The sequence below is a fragment of the Marmota marmota genome, unplaced genomic scaffold (genome assembly GCF_001458135.2).
Source record: "Marmota marmota marmota unplaced genomic scaffold, marMar, whole genome shotgun sequence".
NCBI classification, from domain to species: Eukaryota; Metazoa; Chordata; class Mammalia; order Rodentia; family Sciuridae; genus Marmota; species Marmota marmota.
This window is the reverse complement of record NW_026000223.1, coordinates 2155111-2168859: the sequence shown is the minus strand read 5'-3', so window position 1 is coordinate 2168859 and position 13749 is coordinate 2155111. Positions and strand designations below refer to the sequence as shown.

The 13749-nt window shown below is 38.2% G+C and overlaps 1 protein-coding gene across 6 annotated transcripts in view; it reads right to left on the bottom strand.

The window, feature by feature from the left end:
* Window positions 1-13749, bottom strand: part of Nrg1 (neuregulin 1) — a 990069-nt gene that overhangs the window by 420144 nt on the left and 556176 nt on the right. The gene's annotated exons all lie outside the window — the stretch shown is intronic.

Here is a 13749-nt window from a genome sequence, read left to right as displayed (position 1 = left end):
CAAAAAAAAAAAAAAAAGAAAGAGAAAAAAAGATAAATTATGCAGACTTTCATCTTCTACTTAAATATGATTGAAAGCTCTTTGCAATCTGATTGCCAAGACCGTCAGACACATATTAAAAATCATAATTATCAGTTTAGAATATTCTATACAAAAAGTGACTCAAGAGTGTATTCCTAGAAATCAAGCAAGCGATGCTGTCAAAGTCATAAACATGTCTAACTTTTTATTTTCTCAAAAATCATAGTTTGTATTAGTATCTTCTGACTCCCATAACAAATTACCACAAACTCAGTGGCTTAAAACAATAGAAATTTATTCTGTCATGGTTTTGAAGGCCAGATCTGAAATCCAGATGTCAACAGGGCAGCACTCTCTTTAGAAGCTCTAGGCAAGAATCCCTTCTTGCCTTTTCTGGTTTCTGGTGGCTGTTGGTGTTCCTTGGAGACTTTTACCTTCTGCTCCTCCTCAAATTGCCCTTTTTTTGTGTCTGTCTCAGAACTCCATCTCTCTCTTACAAAGATACGAGTGACTGCATTTACATTGGCAATCAAGGATAAATGTGTCCTAGGAATCTCCTTAATTTAATTGTCTTTTGCTTCATGAAGTGATATTTACAGATTCCCAGGATTTGACATGAATTTCTCTGAAGAGCCATTTTTGGCCTACTGCACTTCTTTATTTCATTGTTCTTGAATGTTTGTGGGTGCCACTATTTGTAACTCAATATACTTCATAATTCTCCCTCTCCTCATGGTTCTGTTCCTTTAGAGAACTCTGACTAAATATATTTTCAAGTTGTCACCATAAAACCAGACAGAGTCTTAAGAGATATTTCTTATTTAATTAGATATCAAGATAATGTCCATAAGAATAAATAAGATGGACAGGAAGAACATTTTTAAAATGCGGAAGTGTGCAGTAAATATAGTAGTGAAATCTAATTAACTTGAATGTCTACCAAGATGGGGGTTTGGGCTTTCTGTGAGTTTGGCTTAAGATTTAGTCATATACAGTTTTAATATGATGGATATGACAATGTTTCATTTGGGTACACTGACAGGGTCCCTGTAACAAGGGGCACAGCTGGCAGTTAGGGTCATTTATTAGCACCCAGTACTCATTACAGGGAGGAGCTCCTCTGAGCCTTGAAACATCAGTCAGCTGAGAGAACAAACCCAACAATATAAGGGAAGGTAATTCCCATTATGTATGGATCGTTGTCACTGACTCCTTGATGAATAAGCATCTTTTAGCCCTAGTAAGATTCAGTATTAAGAAAAAAAACAGCTATTAGAAACAAAGCCTACAGTAATGTTGCATGGAAAATCCTGTATAGTTGATAATTTTGTGTATTAATAATTTTAATTTTAAGATATTTTGCCATTTAAATTAATGGTGAATTTCAATATTGATTCCAATTTAAATTGTGAAACTGAGTATTAATAATTTAGACTTGTGGTTTCAAGGTCAAATCTCACTAAGTTAGTGTTCAAATTTAGAGTTTCTAGAGAACTTGACAATCATGCTTGATTTATTAAAAATATTCATGAGCATTTCATTTGTTAAGTTAGACAAGTACTTAAAAGGAAGTTAAGTGTATTAAATTTATAAATATACCTTTAAGTGCTTAACAATGTATAACTACATTTGAAAACAGGAAGAAATAATTAATCAAAGTTCTGATAGGAATAATTCTTAAAATTTGCTTGACTTATAAATAGGTTAATAAGTGTTGTAGGCTGAAATTAAAATTTTAAGTATATCCATGATCTTGATTATGTAACTTCAATAGTTTATTATCAAGTTTTAAAATCAATGCAACTTCTGACTGGTCTATGTATAAATGTTGACCCCATTTGCCTTTGCTTTGTATTGCCTTCTATTTATTTTTTATTTTTAATGTTTTTATTTACACATTATAGTTATACAAAATAGTATAGTTCATTGTGACATAATCATTTATTCATAAATATAATTTGCTCCATTTCATTCCCCAGTGCTTCCTCTTTCACTCCTCTCTTCCTATTCCCTTTCCTCTCCTGGTCTTTCTTCTCTTTATTTATTTAGTTTTAATTAGTGCTTATAGATACACATTAGGTGGAATAAATTCTGAAAACTAAAGCACTTATTGAAAACAGCATTTAATATGGAAATTGTTGGCCACCATGTTACCCACAAAATTGTTTATCAGTCTTATAATGGGTAGTATCAATAATTTTCTATAAATGGCATCTTGCAGTTAAGAATTGACTATCCATAAGCTATCTATCTCTCTATTATCTATCTTGCCCTAGGCAAAATAATCATTTGGAATCAACTCTTCAGAGTTATCCAATTTATTGGATGTAGTAATAAATTTTTTAAAGACTTGTTTCTAATTTCTATTAGATTAGCATGAGACAACTGGAAAATATATTCAACAAATATGTTACTACAAACATGTACTGCAAACATATATGCTATTCTTATATAGTGAGAATGTAGTTTTGAACACATTCTTTCCTTTCCAGATTACTAGATGTTTGACCTGATAAGTGGGTATTATATCAAAGCTAATCAAAGCCATGTAAGAGTATATTCCAAGAGTATTTCTGTCCTTGTTCTACCATCAATAACTGCAGAAAACCTGTCTGAGTCCTTGGATACCTGGATTACCAGATACCACTGAGAATCATTCTAGTCCAGTAACTTTATGCTTTCAGCTTGCTTTCTGAGTTCTTTGTTTCTGCTGTGGATGAGTGTCAGAAGTCATTCTTTTTAAAGCCTAAAAGCCTCCTTAAGCCAGTAGCAAATTAATTGCAAAAATGTTCTCAAATGTACCCCTCTCTGTATCCATAACCTTTTAAATATGACTTTCTTTGTTTATTTGCTTTTTTGTTACTGGGGATTGAATCCAGAGGTGCTCTGCCACTGAGATACATCCCCAGTTGTATATATATGAGAGACAGGCTCTCACTGCATTGCCCAGGCTGGCCTTGAATAGGGATCCTCCTGCCTCAGGCTCTAAGTCATTGGGATTGCAGGTGTGTGTCATGGTGCCCAGCTTGTAGTATGACTTTGTATCTGCCCCATCAAAATGTGGAGTCTATTTCCATTCCTTCTGAACCTGGATGCCATTGTGACTTGCTTTGGCAAACAGCACATGACAGAAGCAGCACTGTACCTCCAGGAGCATGCCTTTTGTTCAAATTCTCCGAACCACGTGCCTCTACCCTGTAAACACACCTCAGATAGTGTGCTGGAGACACAGAACAGCCATCACTGCAGTCCAGGTTCACAGTTAGCCAATAGTCAAACTCATAAGTGAGGCCATCCTGACCACCCAGCCCCACGCTGACTGATGTGGCATGAGAAAGGTTATGCCAAATCAGCCAAGCCTGGCCCAGATCAGCAGCACTGCCCTGTTGATCCATGGGCTTATAAACAATATCAAATGCTCATTCTTCCAAGCCACCAGGTTTTAGAGTGGAGTGTTCTCAGCAATATCAAACTGATAAAACTCAACAGATCACTGTAAATATCAAGATGTCATCACTAGGAAGAGGCACCTTATTTATCCACATTTATCTTCCAATAGCAATAGTTTCTTTAAAAATTACTGGTGGATCAAAACAATTTCCCCAAGAAGCAGACGGTGTTATTCTACTTACAATGAAGTCCATGGTTTCATAAGTGCAGTGCTTTTGAGAGCACTTATGGCCACCTTGTAAAGAGTCACATCCCAAAGAACTTATGGCTCAGTTGAGAGCTGTCCCACATATGTCTGTAGTCAGTTAACTTGGCTTTTTTTCCACTTCATTGAATTTGAAGAGCAGCCAGCATTTGTTCAGAAGCTACACACCATGGTCCCTCCTGCCTATAACCACAGCAATAAACTGGATAGCTTTTTGTTCACTATAAAAAGACTCTTTACGGAAAGATGACATGGTAACAATAAAATCACCACCTAGAGTGAGGCATATAGAACTTCATCAAGAAGCCTCAAGAACACATAAGAAAAAGCAATTCACACCCTCTACCCTGAGTAGAAATGACTAAAAATGCAACTTTATTGCCCAATCTCTGTCAACCCTGGAGATACAGGTTTTTTGATATTATACAGTAGTGCAGGAAAAGAGCTCTGGATGGGAAGCCAAAAAAGAGTATTTTTGTCCTTGTTCTACCATCAATAGCTACATAAACCTGGTTGAGTCCTCGGATACCTGGATTACCAGATGCCACTGACAATCATTCTAGTCCTTTATGCTTTCTGCTAGCTTTCTGGGTTCTTTATTTCTGCTGTGGATGAGTGTCAGAAGTCAACGTGAGGCAGTGGAAAGAATTCTTTACCTCTCACATGTACCAGATAATCTTGTAAAAGTTCTACCCCTCTGTACCTCAGGTGGCCTAACTGTAAAATGAGTGGTGTATTTGGGTAAGTGATCTCTTAGGTCCTTTCCAGTTTATAATGCCTAATTTCATAATGCCCCAAGGTTATACGTTTTCTAATTGATTTCTAAACAGATATTCTGACAAAGATTTAGATGCTTAAAGACTGGAGAGTATTCAGAGAGCCATTCCATAAAGCTAGATAGAAGTAGTTCAAATCAAGCTTGGAGTTAGTTTTTTTGGATTTAGTAGCAAGAAGGACTAACAACCTGTTATTTGAGGAAATGCTTTTGATGCTAAGAAAAATGTCACCCACCACCAAAACCATGTCACTTGTGAAGCAATCCATTGTACCCCAGAGAGAGTTGGGAAACATGGCATATACAACAGATACTGTTAAAAAAAATATTCTGACAATTGTTTAAGTGATGAAGAAGACTTTATTTAGGACTATGGCAAATATAAATATTGCAATAGGGGAGAGAGAGATTTGGCTCAACGTTGATTTACAACAAGGATGAGAGGGGATTGAAAGCCAAGGAGCAGAGTGAGGAGGTTAGTAGATAGAACAGTACTCAGAGATGACATGAAGAGTAAGAGGATTGTTATGGTTTTGATGTGGAATGTCCCTCAATGTCATGTGTGTTGAAGACTTAGTCCCCAGTGCAGCAATATTCAGTGGTGGGCTTTTGGGAAGTGACTAGATCATGGGATTCTGACCTCATCAATGGACTAAGCCATTGATGGATTAAAAGTTTGATGAAATTATGGGAAGTGGTGAAAATTTTAGGAGACAGACTCTAGTTGGAGAAGGTAGGTCACTGGGGTGTGCTCCAGAAGGGTGTTCCTTGTGTCCACTCCTTCCTCCCTCTCTTCCCCTGCCCCTGTCCTTCCTGGCTGCCATAGACTAAACAGCTTTTCTTCACTACATCTTTCCTCCATGATATTCTACTTCACCTTAAGCCAGAGTAATAGTTGGCTGACCATGAACTGAAACCTCTGAAACCATGAACCAAAATAAGCCTTTTCTCCTCAAAGTTGCGTGTATCCGGTATTTTGATTACAACAGTGAAAAACTAGAACAGGAATGCCAGCTGATGGAAGGTCACAGGGACTTTGTCAACCAAAAACAGGGGATGAGGAACTTTATCAGATATCAAGGGTAGGAGGGCTCTCTTTAAACAGACTTTGTAGTATTCTTGCCAAAACTGGACTCAGCAAGGATGGACATAGAAGCCCAAGGTCAAGCCCCAGTTAAGAAGGGGATTTAGAGGACTTAATCAAAGTTTGGTCAAGAGAGAGCCTCTGTTTACTAAAATGGCCCAAAAAGTATCCCAGAACTGAAACTCTCAAGCATCAGATCCTTCCTACCACCCCGTCACACAGGAGCAAGGAAAAACAATTTTGGGGACCTTCCCTCCCCAAAGAAAACTAGACATAGACACTTTATCATTGAAACATTTCTAAACATGGACTTTGAAAACCACTGGTGAATGTATTACCAACAAGACCTGATCATATTCATTGGGCTTAAGTTACTCCCAAGACTAGAATGAGATGCCAGGTAACTAGAAAGCTATCACCTTGCAGAATGTGGGTATCACAATGATCCAAATGTCAGTAGGGCCAGATTCTGGAGAAAATCTAGTAGACAAAAATTTACCTTTATATGCTTCCATCAGTTAATCTGGCATACTTCATCTTTCTTTAAAAATCCTCTTGAGGACTGGGGTTATAGCTCAGTGGTAGAGTGCTTGCCTAGCATGTGTGAAGCACTGGGTTCAATTCTCAGCACCACATATAAATAAATATAAAATAAAGGTCCATCAACAACTAAAAAAAATTTAAAAACCCTCTTGATATGAAGAAATAGGAACACTTTTACACAGTTGGTGGGATTGTAAATTAGTACAACCACTATGGAAATCAGTATGGAGGTTCCTCAAAAGACTAGCATGAAATCACCATATGACATAGCTATACCACACCTTGGTGTTTATCCTAAGGAATTTATTTGAACACAAATTCAAAGCCAGCCTCAGCAACTTAGTGAGGCTACCTATTAAAATCATTATACTCTAGTGATACTTGCAAACCCATGTTTAGGTAAGCCAAACTCAGAAGGTTAAGGGTGGTATGCTTTCTCTAATATGTGGAAGCTAGGGAAGAAAAAGCTAAAGAAAAGTGTATGGAGGTGAAATCTCATGAAAATAGAAGGGAGATCAGGAGAATAGAAGAAAGGAAACAGGGGAAGCCAGAGGGAAGGGAAAGGGAAAAGACTGGAAAATGATATTGGCCAAATCATATCATTATATTGTGTGCATGAATATGTAACAACAAATTCCACCATTATGCACAATTATAATGCACAAATAAAAATGTGAACATTTTTTTTTAAACCCTCTTGACTTTCTTCTAATGCCTTGCACTGTATTTGACAGTTAGTGGGGTTGGGCCCAAATATACTTGATTCTATGGTTGGATTACTTGGCATTCTGGCTTTGGGATACCTCCTACACACTTCCTCCTGCAAGCAAACAAAAGTTTTCCTGTTCTTTTACCCTAATGAACTGGAGCTCTACCTTGCCCCAGATTACAACCTGGAATAATGGATTAATCCACTCCATGTTGACTAGTGTATATATAAGCTTTCTCATATATACATTATAGATATGTGAAAAGTTTTAAAAAATGAAAATTTAACAAAAAATTCCAGTCTTTCATTTATTGTATTGTTCAGGAAGATGATCTTCAATATCAACAAGGACATAGTGTGGCATATTAAATTGGTATAAAAATTTGCAATTGTGCACCAGGAAACTTAAGAGTTCATATAACTTTTAGTGCAATATCCTAAAATATCAGAAGAACAAGCTGGGCACATTGGCACATGCTTCTAATCCCAGCAGCTCAGGAGGCTGAGGCAGGAGGAACACAGATTCAAAACCAGCCTCAGCAACTTAGTGAGGCTGTAGGCAACCTAGTGAGACCCTGTCTCAAATAAAAAGGGGTGGAGATGTAGCTCCATGGGCTCAATCCCTGGTACTTAGGAAAAAAAAAAAAAAGAGCTGGGCACAGTGGAGCATGCTTTTTACCCCAGCTGCTTAGGAGGCTGAGGCAGGAGGATTCTGAGTTCAAAGCCATCCTCAGCAAAAGTGAGGGGCTAAGCAACTCAGTGAGACCCTGTTTCTAAATAAAATACAAAATAGGGCTGAGAATGTGATTCAGTGGTCAAGTACCTGTGAGTTCAATTTCCAGAACACCCCCCCACACACACAAAAAAAGAAGTAAGAACAGAGATTAGCATAGTATCTTTTTGACACATCAGTGATTAAAACCACATATGTTTTAGAGGTATATTTTATAAGTAAATTTGCATACATAAACATATACATATAACCCAAATATATATGTACAATAAAACACATACATCTGAAAAAGGAAATTTTATATATCTACCAAAATTATATTTTTTGGTATTGCATTAAACAAAATTAAGTAATATATAAATCTGATATTTTTTAAACTTACTTAAAAAATAAAATAGTAAAGGATATACCAAAATCTTGATAGTCATTCTCTGGATTAAAATGTTAGTGGGTAGTTTGGGTTTTCTTTTTTAACATTTTCTTTATTTTCCATTTTTAAAAAATGAGTATAATTTGATATAATGAGTATGAATTATTCTCATATAGGAATTAAAATTACTTTAAAAAATAACAACAACAACAAAAAAAAAAAACCACAAAGAATTTAAAGAGCTCTATTAAAGACCACATGGATCAGATCTTTAAGGGTCAAGAAACCTACTGAAGATTCTTAAATCCCAGGATGCATAAGAATTTTCTACTTAGATAGTGGAAATAAGACCTTTATGGACTTGATGAGACCAAGATCTCCAAGCAAGCCACCCCAACCCCTTTCTGCCTGGCACCTCTCATTGGAAGCAATTAGGGGAGATTAGCTCTAAACTAGGAATCCAACTGCACCTTTTGCGGCAGGAACCACTTCAGGTTGGAAAGCATGTCAAACAAGCATGCTGAACCACTTAATGCAGGCTGACGGTAAATCCAGCTGAACAAAGAGTGCACACACACACCTTTTGTTGGCCCTCAGCCACTCAGCTAGTTTAGTCTGGACCTGAAAGGGAAACACACTCTTCACATTCAGCAGGGAAAGTCCTGAGTAGCTATAAGGAAATGGCTTCTTCTGAAAGAGAGAGAGAGAGAGAGCTCGCACCAGTTCAAGAGCAAAAGTGAACTTACTACTTACTGTCTAGCAGGGAAACAGCTTTCCCTGGTGGATTATGATTTGTCCACCAGGGGCACAATTGCACCACTTGTGCTTGGGGTGTCCTGTGTCCAGTCATGCCTATAGCTCAAGGGCTGGGGATGTGTCTCAGTGGTATAGTGCTTGCCTAGCATGCATGAAGCCTTGAGTTTGATCCCCAACACTATAAAAATACATATATTCCTACAATCTTGACCCCAACCCACCAAGTTAAAAGTGGAACCATCCCATGCATAGTCCACAAGACTCTGAGTATGGTGTAAGTCTTCAGAAAGATTTTTTCCGTTGATTTCAACCTTGAAACCTCAGAGCTTTAAGACTGATTCTCATTTATATGAGAATTCCTTGCATTTCATGTCTGAAATTCGCGAATAAAATGCTACATTATCATGTTTTGAATTTACTCCTCTTGAACTGACTTTTCTTGTGGCAAAATACACACAAATTTTATCAACTTAATTAACATTTTTGTGTTTGATTCAATGGCATTAAATACAGTCACATTGTTGTGCAACTATCACCACTTCTAGAACCTTTGCACTGTCTTCAATCCATTTTAACACATTAAGCAATAACACCCTGTTCTCTTTCTCCCAGCCCCTGATAGCTGTCATTCTATTTTCTGTCTCTATGAATTTGCCTCATCTAGGTACCTCACATGAGTAGAATCATACAATAACTTCTTTTTTGTTTGTGGCTTATTTCACTTATTTCAAGTTGAACCAAACTTTTGAAGTAATAAAACCTGTAAGCTGATAAGCCGTCAGGTAAGGTAATTTCTACTTATTTCCAGTTTCTTTGCCTACCCCTTCAAGGTCTCATTTGTCCAATGACTGCTTTTGAACATGAAGTTGGAAAGTCTTTTTTTAAAAACATGCATGTATATTCCCTGCCAAAGAAACTGGCAAGCTGAATCTAGATAACCACTTGGTGGGGATATTGCCGAAGTTTGAATGAGTCCAGCTTCAGACTTCCATTTCTAAAATCTTGTGACTCTTTCAGACAAATGCTTTTGTTTGTTTATTCATGGATTTATACAGGAAGTTGTCAGCATTTCTTGAATGTAAATGATGAATATGTAAATGAGGCAATATGGTGATGATGATATCGATTTGGTACAAACCTATGTGGTGGAACCAGAATACTCCTTGTAGTTCTCAATAAGCTCTGATGGCTGGGAGAGTCCGGAGGACTGCCAGTTACCTACTTCAGTGGAGATTTTGGATTCTGGTGAAAGAATCCTTAATTTTGTCACCCTGTACCTATACCAGAAAAGTTTAACAGACTCAAGTGAAAGATATGGGTAGTGAGAGTGCCTTCTGGAAACTGGTATTACTTAGAATATAACGTGAAACTATCACACACTCTTGGAATTTGAGTAGGAGTGTCCGAAGTATACCCCTATCTCTTAGCAATGTTGTGGTTTTTAAAAAAATATTTCTTTTTAGTTGTAGGTGGACACAATGCCTTTATTTTATTTTTATGTGGTGCTGAGGATCAAACCCAGTGCCTCACACATGCTAGGCTAGCACTCTACCTCTGAGCTACAACCCAGCCCACAACATTTTGATTGTGAGCAAGTCATTTTAAACCTTCTGACCCTCAGTTGCCTTAACAGCAAAATGAACATAAGAAATACTTATGCCCCATGACTGTTTTAGAAATTAAGGGATTTTGCATGTGAAAAGTGTTTTGTATTGTACTTGGCACATAGAAAGCATTAGGAAAATGTTAAGCTCTCTCTCAAGTATATCCATCCTCACAATATAAATACCAGTGTGCAGCAGGCCAGCCCTCTACGTATAGCACCAAAATAAAGTCAGGGCATCTCCTGAGCTTCTCTATGATCGTGGCTGGGAAGGTGGAGAATCTGATTCAGAGAGATCATTGTGTTGGCTTGAGGGAGAGAATGGCCATTTTATCTGTCAACATAATAAATGTTGAAAGTCATCTAAAGAGATTAAATCCAAAGAAAACAGTCGTACATGAGTCAGGAATAAGAGCTCAGTATTTCTCTGGCTAGAGTTCATAGTAGAGCACAGATCGGGATCTGAGAGTCCCAGGAACATTCACTTCAGCTGCCACCTGCACAATGGTGGGTGGTTGAGGGGCATAGCATTCCATGGAGGGAATCAATAGCACCAGAGAGCAGGACAGGGCTTGGCAAACCACAGAGAGCAATTGTTGCCTGGGCAGAATGAGGAGTATTGTGGAAGCCAATGAAAGGAAGGCTGACTGTAAAAGTAGTCAAAGTAAGTGGGGGTGGTGGAGTTGGAGTGGTGTGTGGTGATGTGGCCACATAAGGGACTTTTCCTAACCAAAAGCTTTGGGTAGATCACATATTCAGTAGGCAGAGTGCAAATACTGACAAGCCGACAATACTGAGGATGGTGGGATTTTTGTTAAACGTCCAAGAATGTCAATTACTCCACTAATTAGGGATGATGACTCCATGACTATGTCTGGAACCAGTCCAGGTTTTCAAAAGTGTGGTGGGGGAATTCAGGGTCCTACATTTAATTGTTGGGTTTTAAACAACACAAGAACAATAGCTAACTCTTTTTTTTTCTTTCTTTGAAGAACTGGGTTTTCTCAAAACTTTTTCTGAATACTTTTATCTTTCATTTGTGCTCTTGCTTTTACTAAAAATTTAGTGATTTCTTATATCTGACTCATTTCTACATATTAGAATCTTTGCTTTCTAAATCTATTTAATGGGGAAGGCTCATAAATACATTCTTCTTAACTATTCAATGCCATGATAGATTAATCTAGGCCCTCTGAGAAGCAGACCATAGAAAGGGAATAAATGTGGAAGGATTTTATAGGGAAAAATGTCTTGAGAGAAAATTGGGAGGCAGCTGGAAAGGGTCAGGAGAGACTTCAGAGTTGCTAGTCTGATCCTGGTAAGGGAGAGCGGGAAGGAAGATAGGTTAGGTAGCATACTTCAGGCTGCAGTGCTGTATTAGCAATGTTTATTTGGTAAAATGCTGGGGAATTCTAGAGTCAAAGCTGGCCTTTGAAGAATGCTCTTCCTGGGAGCAGACCATGAGAAAAATGGCTCAGTCTAAACTGATGGATTTCAGAGTGTGGCAGCTGAGCGTTTTGATCATGTTTTCTGTGGTTGAGTTTTCATGGTCATCAGAGGGGCATGGTCACCAGGAGGTTTCTCAACCTTTACACTATTGACATATCAGACTGAGTAAGTCTTCGTTGGGGGAGGCTGTCATGTGCATGCAGACTGTTTTGCAGCATCCCAATCCTCTACTTAGATAAGAGTAGATAAGAGTAGCATCCCCTAGTTCAGACAATCAAAACTGTCTGTAGATATTGCCAAATGTCCACCAAGGTTAAAAATAAATCCAGTCCTGGTTGAGAACTGCTAGACAAGGGAAATTTAAAGAAGCTTTCCCAAGCTTCTTAGGAAAATTATAGAATCACAGGAGAGGGAAAAGTATAAATATTTTAAATTACACACCATGATTGTTAAGAAAAATAATTAAGCTAGGAATTCCAAAGTGACCAAGACTATCCTACTTCAATGAAGGTTACAGACTCAATATGAATTTCTAGTCCAAGTGAATTTTGGGGTCTGAGCTGAATTTACAGTCAAATGTTCTACCCTAAATTTGAGGACACCAAAATAAAGTTTAAAAAATTAAGTGAATGCTACTTAGCTTAATGTGCCTCATTGTAATGCAAGTTCAATTTATGCCTCCTAATCTGGGAGATACATAAAAATATTTCCCATGTAATAATGTACACACATTGCAATGACTGGATGCAATGACTTGACATTTAATTCAATAGTTACACACACAAAATAGAAATTATGTTTAAGAATGAGTCAGATAGGGGTTGGAGACATAGCTTAGTTGGTAGAGTGCTTGCCTTGCATACACAAGGCCCTGGGTTCAATCCCGAGCACCACAAAAAAAAAAAAAAAGAATAAGGCAGATAAAGTTTTGACAACAGATATCTCAGACTTGATTCTCAACAATCATCACAGTTAACATTCTACTTATGTACCATTTGTACAGCACAACTACATTCCTTTGAATGGCATTGGATATGGCTGTCCCACCCATTTGTGACCCAGATTCCAGCCACTTACATGTCACCTGGACTATTCCAATCATCTCCTAGTGGTCTCCTACTTTCTGCTTTGCTCCATTTTCCACAGAACAGCTAGAATGTCTCCTTTAAACAGAGTCTGACCTTAGTTCCTCTGTACAAAAATCTCCCAATCTTCCCATTTTGCTCACAGTAAAAGCAGACCTCTTATAGTAGCCAGGAAGCCCCTAATCCTTGCTATTCCACACAAGGTCTGGAGACCAGCAGTGGTAATGGTATCACCTGGGAGCATGGCAGAAATGCAGACTTCAAGCCTACCTCAGAACTACAGAGCCAGGCTCTACATTGTAGCAAGATCCTTTCAGGGTTTTGTACGTATAGTGGGTTTTAGAAGTCGGGGTCTAGCCTATGGTTTCTTATCTAACCTCATCTCCCTCTACTTTCTCCTTGCTCATTTTCTGTGTCTAATTGGGCTCTTGTGGACACTGAAACTAGCAGGCATGCTCAAGTCCCAGGGCTGTTTTGCTGATCCACTCATTCTTTAATAACCTTCAGCTCCCTGCTCTAAGGTCACCTCACCAGAGAGGCTTTCCTGACCACTGTCACTAAAGCATTTTTGAGTTCTTGACACTGTCCTGACCAGGTCAGTCTCCATCATGCATTCTACCTTATCTTAATACAGAGCATTTACCTCTGTCTACCATCTTGAATATTGCTATATATTTTCCTTGTCTGTCTCCAGGTCTGTGGGAACAAATTCTTTCTGTGTCATTTTGCTCATTGCCAAATGCCCATATCCTAGAACAATGTCTGACACAAAGTAGGTTGCTAGTAAATCATTGTGGATAGATGTGCAACTGAAGCATGTAGTCCTATGAGACAAATTCCCTGGAGCGGAAGGAGGTGCCACAACATGGAGGCTAGAGTTCATCTGATCAGCTGGTACCATCCTGGCCACTTCTGCCTGACAACCGCTTTGTCATTGTGTGATGCTCCCTTCCAAGCTGCCTGGAA